Below are 22,314 nucleotides of genomic sequence, written 5' to 3' on the forward strand. Positions count from 1 at the left end.
TTTGACATTGAGCTGCATGAGTTGCTTCTGTATTTTGGAGATTAATCCTTTGTCAATTGCTTCATTTGCAAATATTTTCTCCCCATTCCGAGGATTGTCTTTTCACCTTGCTTATGGCTTCCTTTGCTGTGCAAAAGCTTTTAAGTTTCATTAGGTCCCATTTGTTTGTTTTTATTTCCATTTCTCTAGGAGGTGGATCAAAAAGGATTTTGGTGTGATTTATGTCACAGAGTGTTCTGCCTATGTTTTCCTCTAAGAGTTTTTATAGTGTCATTTAGGTCTTTAATCCATTTTGAGTTTATTTTTGTGTATGGTGTTAGGGAGTGTTCTAATTTCACTCTTTTACTTGTAGCTGTCCAGTTTTCCCAGCACCACTTATTGAAGAGACTGTCTTTTCTCCATTGTATATTCTTGCTTCCTTTATCAAAAATAAGATGACCATAGGTGCATGGGTTTATCTCTGGGATTCTATCCTGTTCTATTGTACTATATTTCTGATTTTGTGTCAGTACCATACTGTCTTGATTACTGAGGTTTTTTAGTATGGTCTGAAGTCAGGAAGCCAGATTCCTCCAGCTCTGTTTTTCTTTCTCAAGATTGCTTTTGCTATTCAGGGTCTTTTGTGTTTCCTTATAAATTGTGAAATTTTTTGTTCTAGTTCTGTGAAAAATGCCAGTGGTAGTTTGATAGGGACTGCATTGAATCTGTAGATTGCTTTGGGTAGTATAGTCATTTTCACAATGTTGATTCTTCCAATCCAAGAACATGGTATATCTCTCCATTTGTTTGTATCATCTTTAACTTCTTTCATCAGTGTCTTATAGTTTTCTGCATACAGGTCTTTTGTCTCTTTAGGTAGGTTTATTCCTAGGTATTTTATTCTTTTTGTTGCAGTGGCAAATGGGAGTGTTTCCTTAATTTCTGTTTCAGATATTTCCTCATTAGTGTATAGGAATGCAAGAGATTTCTGTGCGTTAATTTTTTATCCTGCTACTTTACAAAATTCATTGATTAGCTCTAGTAGTTTTCTGGTAGCATCTTTAGGATTCTCTATAGTATCATGTCATCTGCAAACAGTGACAGTTTTACGTTTCCTTTTCCAATTTGGATTCCTTTTATTTCTTTTTCTTCTCTAATTGCTGTGGCTATAACTTCCAAAACTCTGTTGAATAATAGTGGTGAGAGTGGGCAACCTTGTCTTGTTCCCGATCTGAGAGGAAATGGTTTCAGTTTTTCACCATTGAGAATGATGTTGGCTGTGGATTTGTCATATATGGCCTTTATTATGTTGAGGTAAGTTCCCTCTATGCCTACTTTCTGGAGGGTTTTTTATCATAATTGGGTGTTGAATTTTGTCGAAAGCTTTTTCTGCATCTATTGAGATAATTATATGGTTTTTGTCCTTCAATTTTTTGATATGGTTTATCACATTGACAGATTTACGTATACTGAAGAATCCTTGCATTCCTGGGATAAACCCCACTTGATCATGGTGTATGATCCTATTAATGTGCTGTTGGATTCTGTTTGCTAGTATTTTGCTGTGGATTTTTGCATCTATGTTCATCAGTGCTATTGGCCTGTAGTTTTCTTTCTTTGTGACATCTTTGTCTGGCTTTGGTATCAGGATGATGGTGGCCTCGTAGAATGAGTTGGGAGTGTTCCTCCCTCTATATAATTTGGAGGAGTTTGAGAAGGGTAGGTTTTAGCTCTTCTCTAAATGTTTGATAGAATTCATCTGTGAAGCCATCTGGTCCTGGGCTTTGTTTGTTGGAAGATTTTTAGTCACAGTCTCAATTTCAGTGCTTGTGATTGGTCTGGTTATATTTTCTATTTCTTCCTGGTTCAGTCTCAGAAGGTTGTGCTCTTTTTTTTTTTTTTTTTTGAATGTTATTGTATTTATTTTTTATAGAGCAGGTTCTTATTAGCCATCCACTTTATACACATCAGTGTATACATGTCAATCCCAATCTCCCGATTCATCCCACCACCACCACCCCTCCCGCTGCTTTCCCCCCTTGGTGTCCATACGTTTGTTCTCTACATCTGTGTTTCAGTTTCTGCCATGCAAACTGGTTCATCTGCACCACTTTTCTAGGTTCCATGTGTATGCGTTAATATACGATATTTGTTTTTCTCTTACTGACTTACTTCACTCTGTATGACAGTCTCTAGGTTCATCCACATCTCTACAAATGACCCAATTTCGTTCCTTTTTATGGCTGAGTGATATTCCATTGTGTATATGTACCACATCTTCTTTATCCATTCGACTGTCAGTGAGCATTTAGATTACTTCCTTGACCTGGCTATTGTAAATAGTGCTGCAGTGAACATTGGGGTTCACGTGTCTTTTTGAATTATGGTTTTCTCTGGGTATATGCCCAGTAGTGGATTGCTGGGTCATATGGTAATTCTATTTTTAGTTTTTTAAGAAACCTCCATACTGTTCTCCATAGTGGCTGTATCAATGTACATTCCCACCAACAGTGCAGGAGGGTTCCTTTTTCTGCACACCCTCTCCAGGATTTGTTGTTTGTAGATTTTCTGATGATGCCCATTCTAACTGGTATGAGGTGATTTCTCACTGTAGTTTTGATTTGCATTTCTCTAATAATTAGTGATGTTGAGCAGCTTTTCATGTGCTTCTTGGCCATCTGTATGTCTTCTTTAGAGAAATGTCTGTTTAGGTCTTCTGCCCATTTCTTGATTGGGTTGTTTGTTGTTAGCTCCTCTCTAAATGTTTGATAGAATTCTCCTGTGAATCTATCTGGTCCTGGGCTTTTGTTTGTTGGAAGATTTTTAATCACAGTTTCAATTTCAGTGCTTGTGATTGATCTGTTCATATTTTCTATTTTTTCCTGGTTCAGACTTGGAAGGTTGTGCTTTTCTAAGAATTTGTCCATTTCTTCCAAGTTGTCCATTTTATTGGCATAGAGTTGCTTGTAGTAATCTCTCATTATCCTTTGTATTTCTGCAGTGTCGGTTTGTTACTTCTCCTTTTTCATTTCTAATTCTATTGATTTGAGTCTTCTCCCTTTTTTTCTTGATGAGTCTGGCTAATGGTTTATCAATTTTGTTTATCTTCTCAAAGAACCAGCTTTTAGTTTTATTGGTCTTTGCTTTTGTTTCCTTCATTTCTTTTTCATTTATTTCTGATCTGATGGTTACGATTTCTTTCCTTCTGCTAACTCTGGGTTTTTTTTGTTCTTCTTTCTCTGAATGCTTTAGGTGTAAGGTTAGGTTGTTTATTTGAGATGTTTCTTATTTCTTGAGGTAGGATTGTATTGCTATAAACTTCCCTCTTAGATGTGCTTTTGCTGCATCCCATAGGTTTTGGGTCATTGTGTTTTCATTGCTGTTTGTTTCTAGGTATTTTTTGATTTCTTCTTTGATTTCTTCAATGATCTCTTGGTTATTTAGTAGTGTATTGTTTAGCCTCCTTGTGTTTGTATTTTTTACAGTTTTTTTCCTGTAATTGATATCTAGTCTCATAGCAACTCTAAAGCCAGAGCCTCAACTCCCAGCCCCCACCTGTCCCGGCGGGTGAGCAGACAAGCCTCTCTGGCTGGTTAGTGCTGGTCGGCACCAATCCTCTGTGTGGGAATCTCTCTGCTTTGCTCTCTGCACCCCTGTTGCTGTGCTGTCCTCCATGGCTCCAATGGTCCCCACCCCCCGCAACCTGTCTCCACCAGTGAAGGGGCTTCTTAGTGTGTGGAAACTTTTCTTCCTTCACAGGTCCCTCTCCGAGGTGCAGGTCGCATCCCTATTCTTTTGTCTCTGTTTTTTCTTTTTTCTTTTGTCCTACCCAGGTATGTGAGGAGTTTCTTGCCTTTTGGGAGGTCTGAGGTCTTCTGCCAGTCTTCAGTAGGTGCTCTGTAGGAGTTGTTCCACATGTAGATGTAGTTTTGATGTATTTTGGGGGAGGAAGGTGATATCCACGTCTTACTCCTCCACCATCTTCTGCATGACTTTCTTTAGAATCATGCCTGTTACTGTAAGATGAGTCTTTATGAAGACAGAAACTCTTCATTCATTAAATTTGATTAAGTCATTATTTTACCTAATTTAGAGAAGGCACAGGTAAACATGTTGGCAGTTACAAACTAAACTTAATAAAACAGTCTATTCTTTACCTTTTGGTTTTGGAGAGAAAGAGTCAAGTGATATGTTTATTTTGAAATGTGATACTACATGTTAATAATATCAGTGTCTTGTGCTAGGCCCTTATGTGTTAGGTGCTGTGCTAGGTGCACTGGAGCAGAATTTAATTCTTAGAACCATCTGTTTCCATTATAGAAGGGGAGACCGGGTTAGAAAAGTGAAGGGGCTTGCTGTCTGCCCCAGAGCCAGTACATGCCTCAGCTGGGGATCTAAACTTGGCTGCTGCTATTCTGAAAGCTATGCTTCTAACCATTCTGCAACCCTGCCAGATTTGGTCATCTGAAAAGTCTAAAATGCTTTAGTCATACATTTTGTTTATGATACGCACTTAAGTCAGAATCTCTGTAGCAACAGTAAGAAAAAAAAAGCAAATAACCTCTGTAACAAGTAGCCAATAGACGTAGGATCATCTGGAAGTAAAGCAAGATTCATATCATGTAGTTCTGTAAGAAGTAAAGTTGTGTTAATTTAAGAAAATGACCAGTTGGGTGTGAGTGAAGGGACTGTATTAGATTTCCCATAGCCTAGGATTTGCCTGGCTTCAGTGCCATTTCTTACCACTCCCCAGGTTCACCATACTGCAGTTGTGTTAATTTGATTCCTGATCTTTGAATTTATCAAATATTTCCCTCTCTAGGTCCTCCTACCTATCTCTGCCCCTACTTTCTGGAACTTTCTTCTTTAAATGTTTGGATTACTGTCATCCTTTGTACCTGGAGTATAGTAGACAACCAATAAATACTTTCTGAATAAAGGAAAGAAACAGAGGCACATGAGTTACTGGCCTATTTAGCATAATTTTTATACTGATTTGCATAGACGTCTCCCTCCCCTACTGTTCTTCGAGATATTATTGATGTTAAGCATGTGCCTTTTTTTCCATTACATCTCTAGAAGATGGAGAGGGAAAATGAACACATCATAATTATTTGGTTTATAACATTATATAAGCCTCATGTGTACAGCATTATATTTTGACTTCTGTATACCCTATAGCATGCTCACCACCAAAAATTTAGCTTCCATTTCTGATGTACCAGGTTCTTACATATAATTGTCCCTTAGATCCTCAAAACATAGCAGTTTACAAGCATGAACTTTGAGGTCAGAGAAGTTAATGGTGTAGTCAAAAGTATTAAAACATAGAACCAGCATTGCAACCCAGGTCTATCTGATTCCAGAGGCTGTCTTCTTTCCATTGTACCAGAGTGACCTGTATTGATGAAATAATCAGAAACATTTCTTATGGAAGGGAAGAGGTGAAGGAATAGGGACTGACTTTAGAAGTGGTTAAGAAGGATGTTTGCACAAGGTGGAGGTCATGAGTTTCTTTCCTTTAGTGCATCCCGTTGCTAGTCCTGAGATAATTGTATTAGCTCTGGCTATTGTGGACAAAATCTATTTTGATAGACTCTTGAGAGAACAAGAGGTTGAATGGTATTTTAGTAGTAAATAAGTTACCCTAGACAAAGCAAAAGTATACTTTTCTCTTCCAGTAAAATAAGAGAAACAGGAATTAGGATATAGAAATAGGAACATACTACTTCTAGTAAATGAAAAAGGAAAATAAGAAACTGATTGTAGAGGACACTGAATGCAAAATTGTTCTGCTCTCAAATGCCATTTTGGGCTAGCACATGTAGAGAAACACCTCTATCATTGTATTGAGCAGTGAACCCTATTATATTGTTAGACCCAAGCGGTCTACGAGGGATTCCAACTCGCCCAAGAACCGCCAAGAGTCGAGAGCCGTTGCAACACGCAAGAGGTTTATTAGGAGCCGATGCACCGGGGTTCCCTGAACCTCACGCAGGAGGCCGATGGGGAACCCCTAAAAGCGGAATCGCATACTTTTTATAGGTTTATTTACTCATAGGGCGGGTATATTCTCACAATGATTGGGTAAATGTGGTGACTTTTGAATTCATTGGCTTAGGAACTTTTGTCCCACCTTCTGGCCGTTATAGTTGTCTGTTCATTGTGGCGGTTAGGGCGTATACCTGTTACGGGCAACTGGAAAATTACCCGCTGTCTGGCAAGTCCCCGTCAACTGAAAAACTCCAAGAATTGGTTTCGATAGGGAGAAGGAGTGGCGCACGATAGGGAGAAGAATTGGTTTCGATAGGGAGAAGGAGTGGCGCACGATAGGGAGAAGAATTGGTTTAGGGGAACAAGTGAGGGGGTGGAAAGTCCCTAAAGGCCCCACATTCCCCCCCTTTTTTTTTTTGTAACTAATTTCAATCATGGAATTTCAGTTTCTTTTTGCGAGTTTTGGTATTGTTGCCTTAGCATTAAAACTTGTACCGTACTAATGCGTTCTCTAATAAAGGCTATCAGGCGATTCAGAATGCATGGTCCAAAAGTTAAAAGCAACAATAAAATAATGAGGGGCCCTAACAAGGTGGAAACTAAAGTAGTAAGCCAGGGAGATTTATCAAACCATGATTGAAACCATCCTTTTTGATTTTCCCTTTCCTGTTGTCTTTTGTCCAGGCGCTCCCTAAGTTTGTCCATAGTTTTGGTAATAGCCCCAGAATGATCAGTATAAAAACAGCATTCTTCTTTTAGTGCAGCACATAGTCCACCCTCCTTAAGGAACAGCAGATCTAATCCCCTCCTGTTTTGCATTACCACCTCTGAAAGCGAGGTGAGGGATTCTTTTAACTGAGTTATGGAACTTTCTAATGCCCGGAGGTCAACATCTACAGGTTGCCTTAAGGCATCATAATAGTGGGGTTGTTGGATGAGGGCTGTTGTACCCGTTCCTACCCCAGCTGCCATTTCTAGTCCTAGGAGTACAGCCAGGGTGAGTGTTATGGGTTCCCTCTTAAACCTTCCTCTGCCCTCATATTCATCTAGAAAGGATGAATCTGAATGATAAATGAGTCTGGGGACCAGCTGAACTAACACACAAAAATCGGTTGAAGCTTTAAGGACCTCTAAAGAAATGCAGGGGGTCAATCCTGTGTTACATGCCCACCATCCATCCGGAGGAGGGAGGAGATACCCTGAGCCCTGTGGGAGGCTTAAATTGGCACAAAGATGTCGGTGGGACGAGGGGGGCGTTCCTACACATGTACCGTTTCCTAATACTGAGGCCAGGGTCAATTTACTATTTCCTTCTTGTTTCCATCGACATTGATCTGGAGTGTTAACATTATTATAATTAGAATTATATCCTATAGCATCATAATAAGGGGGAGGAGCAGCATAGCAAAGCCAACATGATTTGGTAGCCTCCGGGTTTGTGGCATTTAAAACCTCAAAAGCCGCCTGGACCAATGAGAGCATTCGGTCCCGGGGGGTCTTGGGCTTGATTGTTATTCCTTTTGGCTCAGAAGTTTGGTTTCTTATCTCTGGTAACGCTGTGGGAGGGACCAAAGGTAGCAAAGAGTGCCCTATCTCAGGGTTGGGGCTTATAGGAACTGGAATAGGGGTTTTAATTTTTAGTTTGATGGTCATTAGTAATCCATCATCATATCCTTCTTTATAAAACCTGATTCCCCATGAATGGCCATTTATCCAGTTTTTTATCTTTTTTTCCTGGTTCATTAAAAGAAATCTTAAGGGGATGGCACCATTTAGTACATTCAGGCCTATAAGTTAAGGGGTTGGTTGGGTGTGTATAATTGGCTGTCACCTTAATATAGTCCCAGCCAGAGGTGGGCTTCCAATAGGTGTCTCCTGTGGTTTCATATCCCCAGCTTTTGCAATAAAAGTTTTCAGTTCCTCCACATTTATAATTAAGGGACCTGTGGCGATGGAACCCGGGGCATATGTAGAAAGCAGGAGCTCTGAGCCCAGTCCTCCGAATCCCGTTTTTGCAACCCTTTCCGGAGGAATCAGCTCTAGTTGTTAAAATTTTTGGAACATTATGTTGATCATAATAGTCTTCTAAATCCCAACCGGGAGCCCCTATGGCCAGTTTACAAACATCAGGAAAAAGGTTTGGCCACCAGGTCCATGGGGGAGCGATATTGCTAACAGACCATATTACATCTCCAGTTTGGGAAATTACCTGCCAGGTTAAATGCTGGGGCAGGTGAGGACTAAAATTACTCACAGTCAGTAGGGGTAACAAAGTTAAAGTTATAAATCTGATGATCGCAGAAGCTTGAGCTTGAGCGGGTTGCTGGTCTTTTGGGCTCGCCATTCCGATATTGCAGATGCTGGTGCGGCCTTCACGTGTGAAGCGTGGATCCACGCAGCGATGCCGTCTACCTTTATAGCCGTGGGGGTGGTGAGCAGGACGATGTATGGTCCTTTCCACCGAGGCTCTAGAGTCTGGGTTCGGTGCCGACGGACGTACACGGAATCTCCGACTTGGAAGGGATGAGCCTCTGCTGGTGTTCCTGGTCGGTAAGCCTCTGCCAGCTGGGACCACACCTCCTTTTGAACCAACTGGAGTCCCAACAGCCTAGCATATAAGTCAGTGTTATTCTGGCAGTCAGGACTTAATTTTTTCCTTAGCGTAAAAAGAGGAGGTGGGGCCCCGTATAGTATTTTAAATGGAGTAAGATAATAGCGGGAGGGGGTATTTCTAGCCCGGAACAGGGCTAAGGGAAGGAGCACCGTCCAATCTGTACCGCCAGTCTCTATGGACAATTTAGTTAGGGTCTCTTTTAGAGTTCTATTCATTCTCTCTACCTGTCCTGAACTCTGGGGTCTATAGGCACAATGTAATTTCCAATCAGTCCCCAGGTATTTGGCCACACCCTGACTTACCTGGGCGACGAAGGCGGGACGATTATCTGATCCTATTACCTTTGGTGCCCCGAACCGGGGGAAAATTTCTTTTAAGATCTTTTTGGCCACCACAGTAGCTGTCTCCTTCTTCGTCGGGAAAGCTTCTACCCATCCTGAGAAGGTATCTATAAAAACTAGAAGATACCTGTTACCGTACCTTCCAGGGCGTATTTCAGTGAAGTCGACCTCCCAATAGGCTCCTGGGCGGTCTCCTCTGAGCCTTTTTCCGACCTCAAGTTTTCCTTTATGGGAGTTTACCTGTTGGCATGGAATGCACTCTCGTGCAATCTGCTCAGCTAATTTAGTTAGTCCAGGGGTATCATAACCTGTCTTGTGTAGTAGGGACACCATCTTTTTGGTTCCTAAGTGTGTCCATCTGTGAATCTGTTGTAGCATGGATTTTGCTTGTTGAGGAGATAATGTTCCTTTAGTTATGGCTGGGGTAATTGTTCCCCTATCATTTGGTTTCCCAGGACTCTCATCTGATAGTTCTAGTATGATTTCCCGTAGAGCCACTTCTCGTGCCACCCTATCTGCCATGTTGTTGCCTCTTGTCACCGGGGTATTGTCCTTCTGGTGTCCGGGGCAATGAATGATGCTGACTTTAGTGGGGAGCATGAGGGCAGCTAGCAGTGCCACTATTTCTTCTTTGTTTTTAATTTCTTTGCCCGCCGAGGTGAGCAACCCTCTTTGTTGGTAAATGGCCCCATGGACCTGGGCGGTAGCAAATGCGTATCTACTGTCCGTATAGATGTTTACCTTTTTGTTTTCTGCTAGTTCCAATGCTCTAGTCATGGCGATTAGTTCAGCCCGTTGGGCCGATGTCCCTTGCGGTAATGCAGCTGCCCAGATGACCTCTTTCCCGTCTACCACGGCTGCTCCCGCCCGACGCTTACCTTCCTCTAGGAAACTGCTTCCGTCAGTAAACCAGGTAACGTCGGCGTTGGGGAGGGGCTGATCCATCAAGTCTGGTCTGCTACGGTGTGCTGCAGCCAGTACTTCCTGACAATCATGGATGACGGTAGTGCTTTCCAGGTCAGGGTCGGGTAGCAAGGTGGCCGGGTTGAGTCCTGTGGCTGAGGTAAACTTAATACGATCTGAGTTTAACAGCAGGGCTTGGTAATGAGTCATCCTGGCATTTGTTAGCCATCTGTCGGGTGGCTGGCGAATTACACTTTCTAATGCATGGGGGGCTGTTATCGTTAAGTTCTGCCCCAAAGTCAGTTTGTCAGCATCTTTGACCAAAGCGGCCACCGCGGCGATTATTTTTAAACAGGCGGGCCATCCTGCTGCCACAGGATCCAATTTCTTTGATAGGTACGCAACCGGGCGATTCCAGGGGCCCAGTTTCTGAGTTAGTACTCCCTTTGCAATACCTTTATTCTCGGCCACGTACAGATGAAAAGGCTTAGTGATCCTTCCCCCGTTCCTTTTTTTTAGGGCATTCTCTTGCCCAATGACCTTTTTCTTTACAGTAGGCACATTGGTCCTTGTCTAATGGCCGCCTTCTATCCGTTGTTCGCCCTTCCTGTCTATTTCTGTCTCTACTGTTTCCTCCTCTGACTACAGTGGCCAGTATCTTACTCAAATGTCTTTCTTGCCTCTTATCTCATCTTACCTCAGGAGCCTCTTGTTCCTTCTGCTTTCTTTCTTCTCTTTCTTCTTCTGTCTCCCTCTTATTATATACCTTATCTGCCTCTTTTACTAAGTCCTGAAGGGAGAAACCTTGTAGGCCATCCAGCCTTTGTAACTTCTTTCTAATATCAGGGGCCGCCTGGTCAATAAAGGCCATTGCTATGGTGGCCTTATGTTCCTCAGAGGTTGGATCATAAGGAGTGAATCGTCTAAAAGCCTCCATTAAGCGTTCTAGGAACACGGTTGGCGATTCCTGGGGCCCCTGAGTTACCTCTCTTACCTTAGCCAAATTCGTGGGGCGCCTGGCCGCTCCATGGAGACCCGCCACCAGAGCCTGGCGATACATTTTCAGGTGCTCCTTACCTTCCAGGGTATTAAAGTCCCAATTCGGCCTGACGAGTGGAAAACCGGCATCAATCTCATTAGGCAACTGGGTAGGTTGTCCATTGGCGCCTAACACATTCTTTCTAGCCTCCAGGAGAACCCGTTGCCTCTCCTCAGTTGTGAGGAGAGTCTGGAGGAGCTGTTGACAATCATCCCAGGTGGGTTGGTGGGAGAAGACAAGAGGCTCTATTAGAGCAGTAAGAGCCTGTGGGTTTTCAGAGAAAGTAGGGTTATGCATCTTCCAATTATAAAGATCTGCAGAGGAAAAGGGCCAGTATTGAAGGGGCCTATTCCCGTGGTTATCGGGGGGGCCATATTCTCTAAGGGGTAAAGCAGTAGAATCCGGGGAAACAGCCCTCCGGCTTCTGGTGCCCGCCGAGGGACCCCCCCTTTCCGCCATAACAGGTGGCCCTACTGGTGCGGAGGGTTGTGAAGCTGGGGGTCCTAGGGGCGACATGGGATTTAGGGCCGGAGGATAAGGAGGTGGGGAATCTAGAAGAAGCAAATCAGACTGCAGGTCAGGATATATCGCCTTTGGCGGGTCCGGGGCAGCAGATGACTTTTCCGTGTCTGGGGTTTTCTTCAGGGCCAATATCTCCGATTGTGCTGGAGCGCATGCAGACGTGCCTGTTGAGGAAACAAAGGGCCGGACCCACGGAGGCGGGAAGAGAACTAGATCTTCCCAGACCAAGATATATGGTATCTGGTCTGGGTGTCCGTGGGGTCCTGTGTTAAAGACCCTAGACTTGACTAGCCCAACCTTATCTAACAAAAAAGATCCTTCGGGTGGCCACCCTGTCTGAAATGTAGGCCACTCAGAGGTACACAGCGTTTGCCATTTTCCTTTCCTTACTTCTACCGAAAGGTTGTGGGCCCTAGCCCTAACTTCGGTCCAGTGGCTTAGGGTAAGAGAAAGAGGAGTCGTCATAGTTTGTCCCATTGTCGTCCGTCAAAAGAAAGATAATAGTACAGAAAAACAATAAAATTTCAAAAGACACACATTGATATTGCCGCCGCGAACTTAAACCCGAAACCAACTCAAATTCAGATGGCAGCTTATATAACCTGCCAGAACCAGCCGCCGCGAACTTAAACCCGAAACCAACTCAAATTCAGATGGCAGCTTATATAACCTGCCAGAACCAGATGAAGGGGAGACAAAATTTGTTTCTCCTTCCAGATGGACCACCAGAGCGTCCCCCGGGGCCCGTGGACACCAGCTTTCGGCACGTCTGCCTAGCCAGGAGTCCAATACAGATTCCACAGCAAGCCGGTTCGCACGGCTTTTTCCTAATGGCGGCTAGCAACAAACAAACGACAAACAAACAGACAATTGGGCTCGAGCCTACCTGATACCTCCGACTCCCGATGTTCTTGTGACCCAGGGGCGAGTGGGGATCCCGGACGAGCCCCCAAATGTTAGACCCAAGCGGTCTACGAGGGATTCCAACTCGCCCAAGAACCGCCAAGAGTCGAGAGCCGTTGCAACACGCAAGAGGTTTATTAGGAGCCGATGCACCGGGGTTCCCTGAACCTCACGTAGGAGGCCGATGGGGAACCCCTAAAAGCGGAATCGCATACTTTTTATAGGTTTATTTACTCATAGGGCGGGTATATTCTCACAATGATTGGGTAAATGTGGTGACTTTTGAATTCATTGGCTTAGGAACTTTTGTCCCACCTTCTGGCCGTTATAGTTGTTTGTTCATTGTGGCGGTTAGGGCGTATACCTGTTACGGGCAACTGGAAAATTACCCGCTGTCTGGCAAGTCCCCGTCAACTGAAAAACTCCAAGAATTGGTTTCGATAGGGAGAAGGAGTGGCGCACGATAGGGAGAAGAATTGGTTTCGATAGGGAGAAGGAGTGGCGCACGATAGGGAGAAGAATTGGTTTACGGGAACAAGTGAGGGGGTGGAAAGTCCCTAAAGGCCCCACAATATCAAGTGTGTTATCTTTGACCCTTATAGCTGGTGGTAGTGTGGGAGGGACCAGAATCATGGGCTTTGGAGACAGGCAGACACAAATTGATTTCCTAGGCAGGTCTTCTAGTTACTAGCTGATTGATGCTTTGGCCTTTAAACTCTCTTAGCCTCAGTTTTGATGCTGAAAACTCAGCCTCTGTGTACCAATGCCAAATCAAATGTCAGAGTTTTGGGTGAAGTAGAAAAGAATAGCTTTATTGCTTTGCCAGGCAAAGGGGGACACTGTGGGCTCGTGCCTCTCAAAACTGTGTCCCAACCCAGGGGGATTTGATGAAGAGTTTTATAACAATAGTTCAAGGGTGGGGTTGCTGATAAGGATCAAGGTGTGTGTAGGGCCTGCACTCCTTTAATCTGGCCTCAGGTGGCCTGATGAGTTTCTGTGGTTCCTTTAATTTGGCCTCAGGTGGTCTCTTGAAGAGCTTCTCTGGATCCTTTAATTTGGAATGAAGAATACTAACATCCTCCATTTTGGGGGTTTTAGTTTTGTAAAGAGCTCAAAGATATTGTTATGTGTATCCCTTGAGGTGGAACCAGGACCCCACCCCAAAGCTGCACTATTGTTTCTTGACGGCTCCTCCCTTGTCTCTGCATCCCCTCCCTTCCCTGATTAGGAACTGTTCAAATCTGCGTTTTGGGACTCAGGGTCCTGCTTGGTTTCAGTTTCTTCAATAAGAAATGTAGAATATCTAACTCTAGTGTTTTGTGGACTAACTTCAGTAATGCTGCAAAATGCTTTACACAGAAAAAGGTGCTTTATAAAATGAGCTATAGTTATAGTTAATAATAATATTATTAATGTTAACAATAATAATTTGTAATGATTAAAAATGTTTCTGATATCTTTGTAATGATAAAGATATTAGAAGTAGTAATTGTGCATTATTTTATACATAACATGTAATCATTAAATAGAATTACTTGTAATTTGCTTTTTATGAAGTGGTAAAGTGCATAACAAAGATGCTTTACTTGGGGCTTCCCTGGTGGCGCAGTGGTTGAGAGTCCACCTGCCGATGCAGGGGACACGGCTTCGTGCCCCTGTCTGGGAAGACACCACATATCGCGGAGCGGCTAGGCCCGTGAGCCATGGCTGCTGAGCCTGTGCGTCCTGAGCCCGTGCTCCGCAATGGGGGAGGCCACAACAGTAAGAGGCACGCGTACCAAAAAAAAAAAAAAAAAGATGCTTTACTTGAATTGTATATCACTTACGTACTTTATCTTAAAATGAGACGTTATTAATTTAATAGATATTTAGTACAGTGATGGATTATGCTGTCTTCATTTGTTTGAATAATTACTTTCTGACTGGGTCTTATAGAAACCTGATTAAAAATTACCAATAATACTGTTTCTTTACTGCTCTTCATGTTCTTTAGTAAGGTGTGAAAAATAATTGTATCTATTAACAAAAACTGACTACTTAAGCAGCTGAGCATCAGTATCTTTACCTTTACTTGGCCTGGATTTTCAAGATAATCAATGGCCATTTTTTTTTTTTTTTTTTTTTGCGGTACGCGGGCCTCTCAATGCTGCGGCCTCTCCCTTTGCGGAGCACAGGCTCCGGACGCGCAGGCCAAGAGGCCACGGCTCAGAGGCCACACTCTGCGGCATGCGGGACTGTCCCGGACCGGGGCACGAACCCGTGTCCCCTGCATTGGCAGGCGGACTTTCAACCACTGTGCCACCAGGGAAGCCCTCAATGGCCATTTTTTAACAGTGAATAATTGAGCTCCCCTTTTGGAACCTGAAAATGGAAAAGTAGGGGAAAAAAAAAAGACTTAAAAAATTCACACAGTCACGCACAACAGGTTCTGCATACTAATCTAAATCTCTGCCTGAGGGCACGGCAATCCCCTCCCAATCTGAATTCAGTTCCCACCCCATGGCTCTCAGGAGAGCAGGAGTTCAGAATCAAACAAGCATCTACGCTAATAATACTTTTAAGGCATTTAAGGAAGCCATTTATCAGAATCAGGATGTTTCTAAAGTGGTGTTGTCAGCTGAGACGTTTAGATTTGTTCTAATGACAAAGAAGAATGAGGTTAAATTAATCAAGCAATTGCCAACTTTTACTTTGGAAAAGAAATTAAATATTCAATCTGGAAATCAGATTAAGGGTCCATGTAGAGCTGGGTCTATGTGGCCACTGAAAAAGCAATTTCAGAAAGGAATATTGATGTATGGTCCCATAGAACGCTGAATCCCCTTAGAGGTTTCCCTGTTTTGTGGTAAAAGCATAAAAATTAGAGCAGGGTAGTGACTTTTTCTGAAAATGATTTTTGATTTATTTAAAAGGCACACATTCTGAAATTATATCATTCTATATGTATCTATCCGTCTATCATCTATCTACTATAAGTGAAAAAAAATAATCAGTGGTTGATCTAAGAAAGATATGGAAAATGTTATTTGAGCCAACCTGAGGATTATAACCTGGGAGACAGTCTTTCAGAAAGCTCTGAGGACTGTTCCACCCATTAGAGGTCAAAGTACAGTTATATAAGTTTTTGAGACAAAGGGTTATATGTCAGATGACATATTGATACTTTACACAATCCAGATCCTCATGTACAAAGCAAGTAGTGGGTCAACCTGATTCCTTACAAGATTAAGAAGGAATGTTACCTTCTAAGGAGTTCTGGTTAATGCAGATTCACAATACACAGTAAAGGGGAGGGAGGAGACCCAAACAGGCAGAGAAAATTTTTATGTTTAAATTTGTCTTGTCTTGCTATAAAATATGAATTTTATTTCATCACTACCTATGTATCTTCTTCATCATCATCATCATCTACCTATTTATCTCAAAATGCAGAGACAAGTCTAGATCATTCTCATTTAACTTTGCAATTTAACTGGTCCTTGAAACTCTAATTCTATATACCAGTGATGTAGAGTCAAGACTTCAAAGATTACCTTGCAGCTCCAGGCCTACTGTTAATTGGCTACATAACCTTCTTGGTCATTTTCTCTAACTAAAACTCAGTTTCTCACCAGAGATTTAATACAGTGATGTGGATAGTCCGGCCCAGTGCTACACAAAGGTCTGAGGACCAGCAACATCAACATCACTTAGGAGCTTATTAAAAATGCAAGATCTCAGGCTCCACCCCAGACCTACTGAGTTAGATATTCTGATGGAGGGGCCCACATACATGTAGTTTAGCAAGTTCTCCAGGTGATTCTGATACACTCTAAAGATTGGGTATTAGTACTAATCTGTCCCACAGAGATGATGCTCTTGATTTAGAACCAGAGTATTCCATTGTAAATTTTACTCTTGTTAGAGGAATTGGGTATCCCACTGAGCTATCAATACTCTCTCACTTGGTAACCATAATATCTGGGGGAGTAAATGGCTCTTTGTGGGTCAACTTCTTGTGGACCTTGGTGCCTTTCAGTTTGGAGGCTCTGGGAGATGAAACATTCCCACTTGGTGAGAAGGCACTAATTGTTTTGCCTCAAAGAATCAGTAGTTTTTTTTGTTTTTTTTTAATTAAAGTATAGTTGATTTACAATGTTATATTAGTCTCAGGAGTATAATACAGTGATTCAATATTTTTATAAATTATACTCCATTTAATGTTATTACAAAAATGTTGGTTATATTCCCTGTTCTGTACATTACATCCTTCTATCTTATTTATTTTATACCTAGTAGTTTGTACCTCTTAATCCCTTTTCCCTATCTTGCCCCTTCCCCACCCTTCTCCCCATTGGTAACCACTGATTTGTTCTCTGTATCTATGAGTCTGGTTTTTTTTTTGTTTTATTCATTTGTTTGTTTTATTTTTTAGATTCCACATAGAAGTGATAATATATAGTATTGTATTTCTCTGACTTACTTCACTAAGCATAATATCCTCTGGGTCCATCTATGTTACTGCAAATGGCAAAATTTCATTTTTTATGGCTGAGTAATATTCCATTATATTCCAACATTCCATTATATATATACCACACCTTCTTTTTTAAAAAAATTTTATTGGAGTATAGTTGATTTACAATGTTGTGTTTGTTTCAGGTATACACCATAGTGATTTAGTTATACATATACATATATTCATTCTTTTTCATCTTCACTTCCCATATAGGCTATTAGAGAATATTTAGTAGAGTTCCCTGTGCTATGTAGTAGGTCCTTGTTGGTTATCTATCTTATATATGGTAGTGTGTGTATGTTAATCCCAAGCTCCTAGTTTATCCCTCCCCCCCATGTTTCCCCTTTTTATACCACATCTTCTTTATCCATTCATCTGTTCATGGACACTTAGATTGTTTCCATATCTGGGCTGTTGTAAATAATGCTACTATGAACATTGGGGTGTATATATCTTTTCAAATTAGTATTTTTGTTTTCTTTGGATATCTACCCAGGAGTGGCATTCTGGATAATACGTAGTTCTATTTTTAACATTTTGAGGAACCTTCATACTGTTTTCCGTAGTGGTTGTACCAATTTACATCACACCAACAGTGAACTGGTGTCCTGTGTAGTCTGCATGTACCCAGTGGATTTGGTGGGAGAGCTGGACCTGAAGTGAGCATGGACTGTGTCTTCCCCCAGGGAGTGCTGCAGCCACCGTCTTGGTGGGAGATAGGGCTGGAGATGGAGGGGCCACAGCCAGAGCCAGGTGCAAGCTGGGGCTTCTCCTATGTTCAGTGGCTGCCACCACCCTATTGGGGTGGAGTTTGGGGCTGAGGGGCTGGAGCAGGAGCCTTGAGGGAGTTAGGTTTCTTCTGGGTATGTGGCAGAGCCTGAGGGCTTGGGGCTGCACTTCTGTGCTGGTTTCACTTTTTCCCCAGTGTGTGAGGCTGGGTCAGGGCTGGAGGGGTTGGTGCCACATCACTGAGCTGGCCATACCCCTTCCCAAGTGTGTATAGGGACAGGTTCTCCAGCAAAGGTGGTCTCTGCCCTGGAGCTAGCTTCAGGTTGTGTGCAGGGACATGTGAGCTGGCAATGCTTGTGTCTGTCCTGGTCAGAGTCAGGGCTGGGGTTCGGGCTGTCTTTGTTTCCTCCAGTTTTGCGCACTCTTGTTGGCAACAGAAATCTCCACCTTAGTGGGGAGCAGTGCTGGAGCAAGAGGGGCTGGAGCAAGAGGGGCTGGGGCAGGAGCCTGGGATGTGTCCTGGGGTGGTTCTGGCAAGCTGGCCAGAGCCCCAGGCAGATTTCAGTCAGCTGCCACCACACTGTGACTGTAAGTCAGCGCGTGTGCTCTTCAGGAGCACAGTGCTTTGGTAAGCCAGATAAGGGGTCTCATCTTCCTGGTGTCAGACTCCAAGGCTGGGGTGCCTAATATGTGGCTCAAACCCCTCGCTCCCCAGGGAAGAGCTCTGATCCTGTGATATCCTCCTGCACTTCTCTGTCTCCCAACCAGTTCCTTTCTCCTTGCTTCCTAGCAGAATCTGTGTATATCTTTCTTTACAGCCTTCGTTGTAGAAGAGCTGTTTAGCCAGTTCCCAGGTCTATTTCAGTGAGAATCTCTCTGTGGGTAGTTTTGGTGTGTACACGAGAGGAGGTGAGCCCAGTATCCTCCTACTTCACCATCTTGATCTCCAAAACCCTCCATAGTTCCTCTTGCTGAGAAGAAAATACTTTGTGGAAGAAAGCAGGTGGTAATACAGTAAAATGGGAGAGAATGCTGGTCCTGGATTTATTTTCTATTGGCTCTCAACTCTTACATAAGATCAACAGCCTTATTAACAGCCTTATTAACCTCCTAGGGCCTTGTAAATGATGATCATTAAAGGGTTTTTTTAAGATTAAATGAGGTAATGCATACAGAAAGCTTATCCCTGGTCCTAGCACATAGTGAACACTAAATACGTATTACTTATTTTTGGAGATTAATATGAACTTTCTTGTAATGGGATGGAGGCCAGAAGAAGGAAAAATGTTTTGTGAACTTCATTCTGAGGAATAAAAGAACAAAAATGCGTTGGGACATATATCCACCCTATGACCTAGCAATTTTAGTCCTGGTCATTCACCAATGAGAAATACAAAATATGTCCAAAATGGGCAAGAATTTTCCTCACAGCTTTATTCATAAAAGCCTAAAACTTGAAACAACTCAAATGTCTACCAACACGTGAATGGACATACAAATTGTGATATTTTCATACAATAAGATATTAATCAGTAATAAAAAAGAATGAACTCCTGATGTGTACAGTAACATGGATATATCTCAAAACATTATGTTGAGCAAAAGAAACCACACACAAAAGTTGCTTATTGTATAGTCTGTAAATGAATTTCTGGAACTGACAAAACTAAGCTAATGTAATAGAAATTGGAGCAGTAGTTGCCTTAGGGGGAGGGTTGACTGGAGAGGTGCACTGGGAACTTTGGGGTGATGGGAAATATTCTATATCTTGATTGGAATGGTAGTTACAAAAGTGTATACATTGTCAAAACACATCAAAATGTACACTTAAAAAATGAGCATTTAATTTTACTTAAATTAAAATTCAATAAAAAATAACTCCCAAGAAAATGCACCAGGTCTCCTCCTTACTATCTCAGAAGTTCATGTGAGATCACAATCTATAAGAACTTTGTATAAGATTTCATAACCTTTAGGAATTCTTCATCGTTTCTTCCTATGTGTAATTCTCTGTGGTGAATAGCAATTCCTGTCTGAAGTGAGAAATGATCAATGACATCACTGCGAGCAAAAAAAAGCTGGAGATACAGGGCTGTATCCAAACCCAGTTTGTGAGAAAATTGTGCATTAGCTACAATTCATTATCTTCTAACTCCCACAGCGAAATTTTGTTTTGTTTTCAGATTCTCTTAGAAATGTTTAGTTAAAATTAAGAGTGACTTGCCTTGGATCTATTCCCATTACTACCCACTATCTATTGCCACTAAGCCTAACATATTGAGTACTTTCATTCGGCAACAGTAAGCAAGCATTAATTGAATGCCCACTGCCTGCTCAGGAGGGTCTTTAAAGACGTAAAAAACTAGGTGTTAACATGACATTTTAGAGCTGGGCAATCCATTTGGTTAAATAGCCTTTTATACCTGCGGAAATTATAACATAGAGAGGGCAATTGGCTTAATCAAGGTCGCTTTTGCACTCCTGGGCTTAAATCTCCTCAATGCCAATCAAAGAATTGCTTCATGGAATCCCATTGGTATTGTTCTTGCTTTTAGAGGACTTATGATCTATTTGCAGTACTCCTGCAAGCACAGGCCAGAGATTAATTAGAGCATAAACAAGGATACAGGAGAACAGGGAAGAGAGATGTAACATTTGAGCATCAACTAGGTACCAAATAATTTTCTGTGTTTTAATTCTCTGAACTGTCCAAGAAATGCATGTTTTTATTGCCATATCATCGTTGAGAAATCTGAGGTTCAGGAAGTTCCCATGACTTTCTTAAGGTCATAATGGTAGAAAGTGGCAGAACCCAGGTATGTCAGGCTCAAAGTCTTTACATTAATGAAGATGGAGCATTATAAAGCAATCTTTTAAGGAAGAGATTTCAGCGAGAAAAATACTCAACAGACCAATTGAATGAATTGCCTTTTTTTCAGTAAGGAAAACAAAATTTCAAAGCCAGTTTGGGTTATCCAGTGTAGAATGGGAATTTGCACATTCCAGAATGACAGAGAAGAGAAAGTCAGGTTGGGAAGATGGGATGTAAGAGAGGAGCATTCACCTGGCTTTTTTTTTTTTGCATTCACTATTAGCGACACAGAGCTTCTAATCAAGCATTTAATACTTTCTTTTTGCCACTCAGTAAAAGGCTTTTTATTTCAGTTTGCTTCCTAGGTGTTCTATGTCAGGGAATTACTCTACCTGAAGGTTTTCAAAGTCTAAGAAATTAAATGGGCGTTTCTTAAAGCAACACTCTCTTGAAAGCATAATTGCAGTTAAGTAATAACAACCTGAGCGCACATATTGGGTTTTCTTCTCTCAGCACCTGGGTGGTGATTTCCTGGTGTATCAGAAAGAAAAGCAGAACCCTAGGCCCAGAGCAGAACCCTAGGCCCTTGTGATCCAGGAATGAGAGCATACTGCCTAACTATATCATATTACGTTTGCAGAAAATTACTCCCGCCCTTTTTTGTTTGGTTATTTTCTTAGTTTATTGCATTTTTATAGCTGGTAGTTAGATTATGTGAAGCTCCAGTGTGTCAGAAGGACTGAGATGGGGCCCTGGAGTGTTTAACAGGGAATTCTGGGGCTGTCTATGGTGTGATTGGCATTAATGCTACTGGAACCCAGGATTCCCAAGGGCATTCAAATTCACCGACCTGACCAACCACAAGATAGACAGCACAGCTTTCATCGTGCCAGAATCTGTTCATGCTGTCTGAGTTATTTTATTATGTTGTGGTAGGCAGAATTCTAAAGGTGTCTCCCAAGATTCCTGTCCTCTGTTTATTAATGAAACATGAATCTAGGTACTGCTGTGAAGGATTTTTTGCAGGTGCAGTTAAGATTACTAATCAGCTGACTTTGAAATAGGGAGATTATCATGGGGGTATCAGGGTGGGGTCCAGTGTAATCACATGAGCCCATAAAAGCCAGCAGAAGAGGAAGGCAGAAGAGCCAGTCAGAGAGATCGTGCAGATGAATAGGAGACAGAAGAGACAGGCAGTGCAAGAAGGATTTGTCTTACCACTGCTGGTTCTAACATGTAGGGGGCTATGTGCAAGGACTAGAGAAAGGCCTCTGGAAACTAAGGGTGGTCCCCCGCTGACCTCCACCAAGAAAACAAGAAAACTGTATGGAACTAAATTCAGCCAATAACTGAATGAACCTAGACCCAAGTCTCCCCTAGAGTCCCCAGAAAGGAACACAGCCCTGCTGACACCTTGATTCCAGTCTTCCAAGACTTCAAGCAGAGCTGAGCCCATCAGGTTTCTGATCTACAGAACCATTATATAATAAATAGGTGTTGTTTTAAGCTACTACATTTGTGGTAATTTGTTTTGCGGCAGTAGAGAATTAATACAAATCTCTTGTGATGGGGACTTTCTGTGACATTTTCAATCTCACTTTTAGGTTTTAGGAGGAGGCACTCTTTTTGGATCACTTTTCAGAGATTCCAATTAAAAGCCTCAATTATTTTGTTTGAGTGTGGAGGGAGTAATAAAATGCACATTGAGTCAGAGTTTTATTTGGATGGACTTACCGTGACTGAGGTTCTTCTCTCCACCTTATTTTCCACTCAGCGGACTCTGAAAGGTTAGTTCTCAAAGTCAGGACAGTGGGTACTTCAGGAAGTCTCTAGAGAATTGTTATTTGATGGATCCAGTGCAATAGTAAAAAGACTGTGTGTTAGTTTCCTAGGGCTTCTGTAACAAATTACCACAAACTGGGTGGTTAAAACAACAGAAATTTATTGTCTCAAAAATTTATGTCTTATTCTGGTTTTGGA

The sequence above is a fragment of the Phocoena sinus genome, chromosome 7, assembly GCF_008692025.1.
Source record: "Phocoena sinus isolate mPhoSin1 chromosome 7, mPhoSin1.pri, whole genome shotgun sequence".
Lineage (NCBI taxonomy): Eukaryota > Metazoa > Chordata > Mammalia > Artiodactyla > Phocoenidae > Phocoena > Phocoena sinus.